The 9,698-nt window shown below is 46.8% G+C and overlaps 2 long non-coding RNA genes across 4 annotated transcripts; one reads left to right on the forward strand and one right to left on the reverse strand.

Moving 5' to 3' along the window:
- Nucleotides 1–208: 208 nt before the first annotated feature.
- LOC125135602 (uncharacterized) lies at nucleotides 209–5,846 on the forward strand. Of its 3 annotated transcripts, XR_007137008.1 has the most exons (3): nucleotides 209–767; nucleotides 1,059–1,283; nucleotides 1,541–2,338. It is a non-coding gene; the product is annotated as an uncharacterized LOC125135602 (long non-coding RNA). The 3 variants fall into 3 exon arrangements; XR_007137006.1 differs by lacking the exons at nucleotides 1,059–1,283; nucleotides 1,541–2,338 and adding an exon at nucleotides 2,691–5,846; XR_007137007.1 differs by lacking the exon at nucleotides 1,059–1,283.
- On the reverse strand, nucleotides 4,006–8,831 carry LOC125135612 (uncharacterized). Its single transcript, XR_007137014.1, has 4 exons — nucleotides 7,682–8,831; nucleotides 5,621–5,818; nucleotides 5,180–5,237; nucleotides 4,006–4,686 (listed from the first exon to the last, which is right to left on the reverse strand). It is a non-coding gene; the product is annotated as an uncharacterized LOC125135612 (long non-coding RNA).
- Nucleotides 8,832–9,698: the final 867 nt, after the last annotated feature.

The following is a 9,698-nucleotide window of genomic DNA, read 5'->3' on the forward strand; positions in this document are numbered from 1 at the left end:
TGCTTAATATTACTTTTTAAAAAGATGCACGTTGTGCCTGAGGTCTATGGAATGACTGGCCAGTGGGGACCTGCTGTAGAGCACAGGGACCTCTACCCAATATTCTGTGGTCATCTATACGGAAAAAGAATCTGAAAAAGAAGGGATGTGTGTACATGTATAACTGAATCACTTGGTTGTACAGCAGAAATGAGCACAACATTGGAAATCAACTGTGCCTCAATAAAACTTTAAAAAGTGAAAAAGGGCACATTTTAGGGGAAATGAAAGTTGTGAGATGGAAATGGGGGCGTTAATGCCTTAACCTATTCTAAAACTTTTGCTCATAAATGTCAAGGAGAGACAATGTCAGAGTGATAGTCTATGTGTGCTTGAAACAACAGATGAGAAGGAGACCAAAAAGCCTTGAAGTTAAGTAAAAGTTGGAATCGACTTTTAAATTAAGTATGTTCCATGGGGGTTAATGTTATTTGAAAGCTGAATAGCCCATGTCAAAAATAGATTTCCCTTTCTCTCCAAAGTGTAGCAAAAAATAACCACATGCCTTTCTTGGACTCCTGACTCTCACCCCAAAGGGTTTTCTTGTATAAGAACCAACAATTCCTTGGATGGAAACACTGGATAGGCTAGTCATTATTTTGAGATTCAGAAGATTGCAGATTCTTGGCAGAGCTCAGTTGTTTTTCTAGTAGTAGGCAAGTGGTTGGACAAAAAGCAAGAAGCGGATCCGTGTTGCTGGCTTTGGATTCTTTGAACAAATGAGACAGGTGAGTGGCTGCCCTGCTCATCCCCCTCTTTGGTGAGGAAAGGTCGCCGGGGCAATCCTGCTGGGGGATCTTGGTCTCCAGGAAACAAGGGGTCCCTTCCCCTCTGCCTTTGGGGTGGCCGGCCACTTGAGGAGGACCTAAGTGCCGACGTCTGCTTGTTGCCAGCACAGCTCATGAAGGGCTTCGACATAGTAGGGTTGCTTGTGGACAGAGAACAATCACTCCATTGTCAGATTTTTTTTTTCCCCCCACTTTTCATCCAAACGCTGGGTTGCTTTGCTTGCTTTGCAGCACAGTTGGAGATACTGTGTTGAGAAGCCTTCGCTCATGGCAGTGTTTCCCCTGTTCGTTTTCGGCTGCTTCTTGCATTGGAAAATTCCATCCTTTAACACTGGGATTATATGTCACCATTGCTGAAATCATAGAGTCTACTTAATTGGCTTGCAAGCATGAGAGACAGCCAGAGAGAATGGGAGAGGCCGAGCATTCCCTTGCATAAAGAGGGGATTCAACAAGGTCAGTGAACCAAAGAACCCTTAGGTCACAAACCCTCAGGGGGTCATGACATTCGTCCTGGGTTTCCTGTCTTCAGAAGTGAAAATGATGCCTGTTTAAATTATTTGTAAAAAGCAAACGTATTTAAGATTGGCCATAATTAAGCCGGGCGAGGTATTTGAGGGCCCATCCTTTTAAGACGTTGTATATTTTTGAAAATCTCAATGACAGAAAGTTTTTAGAAAGTTATTTAAATACTTGCATTTTTTAAATCTCAGATTCCAGAGCCCCTGCGTGGACATGATGTACGCATGCGCATGGCAGGGAGGGCGGCTCAACTGAGCATGCTCCGGAGCTGGCCTCTGCCCACTTAACAGGGAGCCGAACCCTCTGTGCTTGTGACTGATGGATGGTTTCAAATGGCCTTTATTCTTCGCCGTATGTTCTTTGGATCATATTCTGAATGGATCATTTGTTAAAGACTGGAAGCCTTAGCAACCCAGATGCTGAAATTCATGTGAACAATTCAGTAAATTGCCTGACGATATTGTTCACTTTGAGGATGGTCTTTTTCTCATCAAAATCTGTCCCTCTGAAGAGGCCCCTGGACCTCAGAAACTTAGTGTCACAGAAAGAAAAGACAGTGACATTATGTCTAAATTTGGTTTTCATCTAATTAAGAACAAACCATTGTACAGAAGTGGTGACAAATAGCAGCTAGTTGATTTTTAAGCACAAAATGTAAGAATTGCAGACACGAGGTCATGAAAGCAATTGTTGATGCTCAAAACCTGTATTTCAATGTGAGTGCCAAACAGCTAACACAGAATAACTCTTTCAATGACTTCCTCTCTGTATCCAGTGGCCTTGAAATCATTTTCACAAAATTTTTGTGTCACTAGGACATTTCCTGGTGACACCGGGCCCAGAAATGGTAGAAGTTGCTCGAACTAGGGCCTGTAGGCACGTTATAAAGTTTATGGGTTTTAGATATGCCCTCCCGAAATTTGATGTTAATCCTCACATTTAATTAAATGTTTGCATATGTTGGATATTAAAGATTATACTAAGCACAAGATTTATAGTGTGTGTGGGGATAAAACGTTCACATCTTTTTTTTTTTACTCTCAGCTTTTTCTTTTTTTGTAATACCCCATCTTGGACATCTGTGCATTTCTCTCACCTTCTGGCCCACCTTTGATGCCAGTCATTGCTGGGCAACCGGCTTTGCACAGGTGTAACCAGACGGGCCGTGTTTCAGCTGCACCCTGTGTCTCCCTGTCAGCCCTGGGGCTTCTCTGGGACGGTATCTTGGAGTACATGTGTGTGCCATGTGTGGAAGTTGTGTGGGAATCAACGCTTCATGAGGCAACCCTCCAAAAGGAAATGGGAGTCTCTAGGTTAATGCTCCCCTTTTTCTTCCCTCAGACTGAAAATTACACAGCCTCTTAGGGGGCCCTCAATGGAGACATGATGGATCACGTGACCACCTTTTCTTCCTGCTTCCCCACTTTGCTCCCTCCTGCCCTTGACTCCTGTCCTCTGGACGCACTCTCCAAAATAATCTTCCTTTCCAAAAGCCCTCGTCACAGGCTCTGCTTTCTGCAAGGAACTCGGGGCAGGACAGCACAATGATACACTAGAATGAAGGCGAATTGTCTGTCTGTGAATGGGCTTCAAAGAGAACTTGGGGAAACACCAGACCAGATGCTCATTGGAATCAGAGCATACAGAATAGAATGGACAGGCCCCCATCCAGCTCTAACAAGTTCAAGTGTACGCTAACAAGTATCTGAGTCTTCCATGAAGAACAGGAGGAGAAGCTCCCCCAGCCTTGTCAAGCCTTTTGAACATCTGTAAAAGTACATGTGACACGGAGAAGAAGCAGAGGACAAAAGAGCGCTTGGACAAACATTCAGGAATCCCAATCGCAGGAGACTTTGGCCCTCTTTCTAGATCTAATTATAAAACTGCAAATGATGCTGGCCTATTCCAAGGAAGTTGTTGCTCTCACTCTAGACGTGGTCTCTGGCGACAAGTAAAGGTGGGGAAGATGGCAGGGAGTGCCTCTTTGCCTCTGTCATGATCCCTTGTGAGGCAGTGTGGCCTTTCCATCAGCCCGGTTGTTGGCTGCATGCTCAGGATTCTGAAAAATCTAGTTACCTCCCTGTATCTTTCTGTACCTGTAGAGAGTACATCTGTATGATCTAGTCCAGTGGTTCTCAGAATGTGGATGAGACGACCTTTTGCTGAAGGCAGATTTCCACGGGAGGGAGGTTAAGAAAGCCAATTCTTGGGTCCCACCCCAGATCTTCAGCAGTCTGTTCTGACGAGCCTTCCAGGTGATTCTGAAGCTGGCTTAAGTTTGCAAACCACTTCCCTGGGTCTCTTCCCTCTCACCCTGGCTTTCAAGCTTAGGTGGGCTTCACCATTGATTCCATACGCTGCCCAGAGAATGGGCTCAGAAACAAAAGATTTCTTTCTTTACCTCTTGATAGCCAAGAGGTAAATAAAGGGCTAGAACTGTGTAGGTAGCTACCTGGATTACAGAGAGATATTTGCTGGACTTTGGAAGTCAGCTGTTTGGAATGTGAGCTATTTTCCTGGGAGTGGTGGTTAGGTTCCCATAGCATCATAGTTAATCCTGAATCCAGCCAAAATACTGCTGTGTCACAATGAAATGGAGCAGATCACGATGCTCCTGTGGTATTAGAAACCAATCAGGACAAAATAAAGCAATAAATAAAACACAGGGATAGTATTTTATTTATGCCAGTACTGTGGTGGAAGGAAAGGTTGATTTGGAGGTGATGAAAAAGGTAAATGGGGATTTGTCAAGATTATGATGGAGTGGCTGGCCTTTCCCTTTAGAATGTCATGGTACTAAGTTCTCTAGTTAGACTTGTCTTGAATGTGGTTCTGGCCTGTTACTTTATCTTCTTCTGAAGTCAGATTTCTCACTAGGAGGGAGGTAAAGAATGCTGAGGCAAGTTGGCAAGAGTTGAAAAGGAGCATGGAAAGAGTAAGGGACTAAAAGAGAATGTGGGTTTGCTTCTCATGAACACGAGCATCAGCAGAGACAGGACTCACTTGAGTTGTGAGCGGTGAGAGATGGCTGGGCCAAGAGAGGGTCAGCATTCTTTGCTGACAAAAGAGAGGAAAGAAAGCAGACAAAAAAGCCGACCATATCGCTCGGGAGCTGCTGTTCTGGAAGCGTTCCTGCCCCTCGTATTGTCCTGAGAATTGGCCCTCAACAGTCACCTTTCATGTCATCTTGCTCCTCTCTGGCCACAGATGGGCAGCTGACCAGAGGCCTTGACAGTGACCACTGATATGGCATCAGAAGATGAGCTGGACCAATCCGACGTCCTCCCTTTTCCTTCTAGGCATTTGAACTTGGAAATACCCAGAATGGTCGTTCGATCTGTGATGGGAAGAAGTACGTGGCTGTGAGCATGTTACTTGTTTTCCAGTCAAATGCTTCTAGCTTGCTTTCCTCTGGTGGCTAAAATACTTTCTTCAGGGGTTCACCCTGCATTTATTCAGGATTTTATTTTTGTACCATAAAAATGATCCTCGCTGACAGTTGCATGGCTGGATTCGGGGAAATGTGGTAGCCCTAATGGAATTAATTAATTGAATAATATTGCCTGACAAATGGCTCTGTATACCAAAGAGGGATTGAGACCTAATTACCGATGTCATTTATCTCTCTATTTGCACCCCAACAATAAATGACTCGTTTCTCATTAACGTTGGGTCATCTTCCAAAAGGAAGAAAAAGAGGCCAAAATATCAGGGAGGGAAGAAAAAAAAAACGATGTCTTTGTTCCCCACCTCATTATCCTGATAAATCACAACAGACTCTGTTAATTAGATGGGCAGCTTTAACTGGCTGACTCCTGTCCAACAATTACCTCAGAGAGACGCACCACTGGGAATATTTCCTTCCCTTGGGAGGAGATGAAAGGAAGTCTGTAACAAAAAAAAAAAAAAAAAGGATCATTCCCCCAGCATGACTGGGGGGAATTACAGTTGTCAAGGTGAATTTCTAGACTGAAGGGCTGGAGTTGTTTCAGGGGTGGCACATTAGGGCGATGGCGGGATGTCTGACGCCACCCTCCTTATCTCAGGCTTAGGTAATGGCCCCTGGTGCCTCCAGTTCCCCCCCGACCCCCATCAGATTAGAGCCTAATTAAACAGGGGAACAGGTGTAAGAGGGCCTGATTTGATCTGGCCAAATTAATTGCTGAGATTGGGCTTGCAGTTGGGAACTGGAAACAGTGAATTAACTACAGCCGGAATACAGCTAATCCCTCAGTATCGCCTCGTCTGTGTATAAAATAGACTGGACTCACCGGGAACACAAACAAAGAGGGATTTGAAGTGAAGGTACGACGCATCCTTGCATGGGAAGTGTTGGGCAATGAACTTCACCACAGACGGTGGTCCTATGTCCCAGACTGCACTCCGGGGACAGTCCTGGGTTATGCCTGTTGTCTCTGCAAAATTATTCATCGTGCCCCCTGTCATTCTCAGAAACACTCCTGTTTAGACTGTAAATTAAATAATTATTGCATTTCAGTGTCAGTTTTCAGCTGCCCCCTTTTCCCCCCTCTACCAGAATGGTGGTGTTATAGGTCGAATTGCGTTCCCCCAAAAGGTGCTGAAGTGCTAACCCTCGTACCTGTGAAAGTGACCTGTCTAGAAGTTAGGGTCTTTGGAGTTCCTGTGATGGCACAGTGGTAATGAACCTGACTAGTATCCATGAGGTTCGATCCCTGGCCTTGCTCAGTGGGTTAAGGATCCAGCATTGCCATGAGCTGTTGTGTAGGCCGGCAGCTGTAGCTCTGATTTGATCCCTAGCCTGGGAGCTTCCATATGCTTCAGGTGCAGCCCTAAAAAAAGAACAAAAAACCCCAAAAATTTAGGGTCTTTGTAGATGGTCAGCTTAAGAGGAGGTCATCCAGGCGGCCCCTCATCCAATATGACTGGTGTCCTTATAAAAAGGGGAAATTTGGGAGTTCCTGTTATGGCTCAGCAAGTTAAGAACTTGACATAGCGCCTGTGAAGTTTTGGGTTCGACCCTGGCCTCACTCAGCGGGTTAAGGATCTAGTGTTGCCACAAACTTTTGTAGGTCGCAGATGCGGCTCAGATCCTGCGTTGCTGTGGCTGTGGCGCAGGCCTGTAGCTGCAGCTCTGATTCGACCCCTAGTCTGGGAACTTCCATATGCTGCATGGGCAGCCCTAAAAAGCAAAGGTGGGGGGTGGACACAGAGACAGACATGCTCATGGAAAGGACACCATGTGGCAATAGAGGCAGCGATTGGGGTGATCTACCAGCAAGGGGTGCCAGAAACAAGCAGCAAACCACCAGAAGCTAAGGGAGAGGCCTGGAACAGACCCTTCCTCAAGTTCTCAGAGGGAACCAACGCTGTGGACACCTTGATCTGGGACTTCTGACCTTTAGAACTGTGAGCCAATACATCTGTGCTGTTTTAAGCCATCCACTTGGTGGCATTTTGTTGTGGCAGCTCTTGCAAACTAAGTGGGGACTGGTTTCAAAACTGTCTGAAAGCCTGGGAGTTCCTATTGTGGTTCAGCGCTGACAAACTCGAGTAGTATCCATGAGGACATGGGTTCAACCCCTGGCCTTGCTCAGTGGGTTAAGGATCTGGCGTTGCCGTGAGCTGTGGTGTAGGTCGCAGACTCAGCTGAGATGCTGTGTTGCTGTGGCTATGGTGTAGGCCAGCAGCTGTAGCTCCAATTGAACCCCTAGCCTGGGAACTTCCATATGCTCTGGGTGCAGCCCAAGGGGAGAAAAAGTGTTGGAAAAGCCTCAAATGGGTCTTAGTGCAGACAGTTTACAGAAGTCTTGGTGGCAAAGGCTGTAGACTGGGAAGTTGGTCAGTGAACCAGCACCGACCTCTCAGGGCCAGGCGCTGGGGACAGGGTGGGGGGGACAGACTCGGCTCTCGACCACCATGCAGGCAGTCAGACGGGAGGGAGGCAGCGCAGATGACCTCAGGCTTAATTAGTGAACTACGAATAGGTATCAACTGTGCACAGGAGGGAGGAAGGCCATCCAGGAGGGAGGTCCCCCAAGCTGGGCCGAGGAAGGGACATCTAAGCTGACCTGAGAAGTAAGGGTCACCTGCTAAAAGCAATATAGGGATGAGGGGAGCATACGTGAAGGTTCTAGGGCAAGAGCCGGTGAGAAGTGTACTGCGCATGCTCAGAGAAATCCGATTAGCAGGAGCAGAGTGAGAGGGGGTCGGGGTCGGGGTCGAGGTCGAGGTTGAGGTCGGGGTCGGGGTGGGGGTGGGGAGGTGGGGCAGTGAGGGGAGGGCTAAGTTGCTTCCAGTTTTTCCTCTCAGCCTGCCCCACCTCACCCGTCACAGATTTAAGGCACACTTACCTGCCCCAGACCCCAGAGCTGGGCGCTGGGGAGTTGCAGTGGCAGAGACCAGCGGGTAAACTGCCACCGGAGCAGTTGATGGCCCCGGGCTGGGGAAGGAGGTGGGAACCAGAGAGAACAAAGCCACCACCTCTGTCAGGACAACTCAGAGCAGTGAAGGGGGCCGTCTCTGAGACGAACCTTCTGGAAAGTCTCTATGCAGTGGCCAGAGGCAGGGATGGGAGAAGCGGAAAATGTTAATCCCTGGTTGAGAAGAGGCAGCCCCCTTGGTCCCCGATCTCTCTGGCCACTAGTTCCAGGTGACTGGACTTTTAGAGGGGACAGGTCATGTCCAGAGCGCTAATTCTTTCTGACTCTATAATGTGATTCTGTTGCCCTGCAGCAGAATTGGGGTTCCTGCTTGTCTAGTTTTCATCCAGGGACGTGGCAGGACATTTCAGGACATTCCACAGTACACCTTTGTGATGGCCTCTTGTCCTTGAGGCCTCATGCCTCACATTCCTGGACCCGGGCTCCCAGGACCTATGTGGACACCACCTTGAATTGAGCATTTCGTCTCCTTGGTCAGAGTCTGAGGAAACAATGGAATCTAGAGGCGCAAGCCACACTGTGCACATATTTTTGAACGTTAGCTTTGGCAGTTCTGTTGCAGCCCAATCCAAAGGGGCCGTGGAGAGTGCCATTTTCCAGGTGGATGTCTAGATCAGGTATTCAAGTCACTGTTTGTCTTCTCTAGTTGACTCCACTGATTGTTTCTGGTGGGCCCAGGACAAAAAGTTTTGGTAAAGCAGAACTGGGCTCGGATTTTGTAGGCCTGGCATTTATTATGTAAGCATACAGGTCTGCATTTCAAAATGAAAAAAGCAATGATAATTAAAGTTTCTCTAGGCTTCTTGGGTCCAAACCACTCTTGCAAAACCACCTTTGGATGAGCTTTAAGTGTCAGCAAATCAGAAACATGTGGATTTAATTTCCTTTGAAATACACTAGGGGGACAAGGGGCAGTGGAGCTTGGCAGCCAGCTTCTTAGGGTTTGCCAAACCCCAAATATCTCACACTCTGTGTGAGCCGTCCTGCTGGCCCCCAGCAGTCTCATCTGGCCATTCCAGCCACTGCTTTTTTTTTTTTTTTTTTTTTTGCTGTACCATCTAGGTTTTCTCTAACCATTAGGCCATTCTCTTGGTCCATCTTAGCTGCCAGAAGGGTGCTATTAACACCACCCACATGTTCAATAGGACTTTGGCAGGGGGACCCATCCTGCAATGAGGTGTTACGTTGGCTCTGGTCTTATCTGGACAAATAGGCCATCTTTGCAGCCATTCCTGTGTCTTTAAAATCCAAACCAACTGTGAGAGTGGTTTTCCCACTTGATTTTCTAATGGGAAAATATTTAGCTTTTATGGAGGATGATGGTATCAGGTCCCAAATGTATTAGGTTTCACTATCATCTAATATTCATGAATATAATATAAAACATGTACATACTGCTCAAAGACCATAGCCACCCTGCTGTGAGGTTCCAAGGTAAATATGGGCCCACAAACCTCCTGGGAAGATCAAGGAGCAGTTTCTCTTCAAGGAGAGGAGCCCTCCAGTCTGGTAGACCTGATGTCTCCCCCAAACCCCCAGATCCCAGTCTACTAATTTAACAGTGAAAAATATGCTGACAAGGTCTGCGTCACCCCTGTGGTCTGTTATTTTTCTTTCTTGATAGTAATGCCTCCCTTTTCTCTCCTATATGTTCTATGTCCAGCAGTCTCTTTTGCCTAAAATAATAATGTGCATGACATGCAAAAGACAAATGGAACCTTAAAAAAATACTTTTTTTTGCATCCAAGACAACCAATGCTTCAAGCCTACTCTGTGTCATGGACGTACAGATGCTGACTCTTTCATTATCCACATCTTACCAGAGAGGCAGTTGAAGGCAGCTCCAGAGAGGGTAACCCACAAATTATACAATCAAGAGAGTAAGAAAGCTTGAGCTTGACCTTGGGCTGTTAGGCTCTAGAAATGG

The sequence above is a fragment of the Phacochoerus africanus genome, chromosome 1 (assembly GCF_016906955.1).
Source record: "Phacochoerus africanus isolate WHEZ1 chromosome 1, ROS_Pafr_v1, whole genome shotgun sequence".
NCBI lineage: Eukaryota > Metazoa > Chordata > Mammalia > Artiodactyla > Suidae > Phacochoerus > Phacochoerus africanus.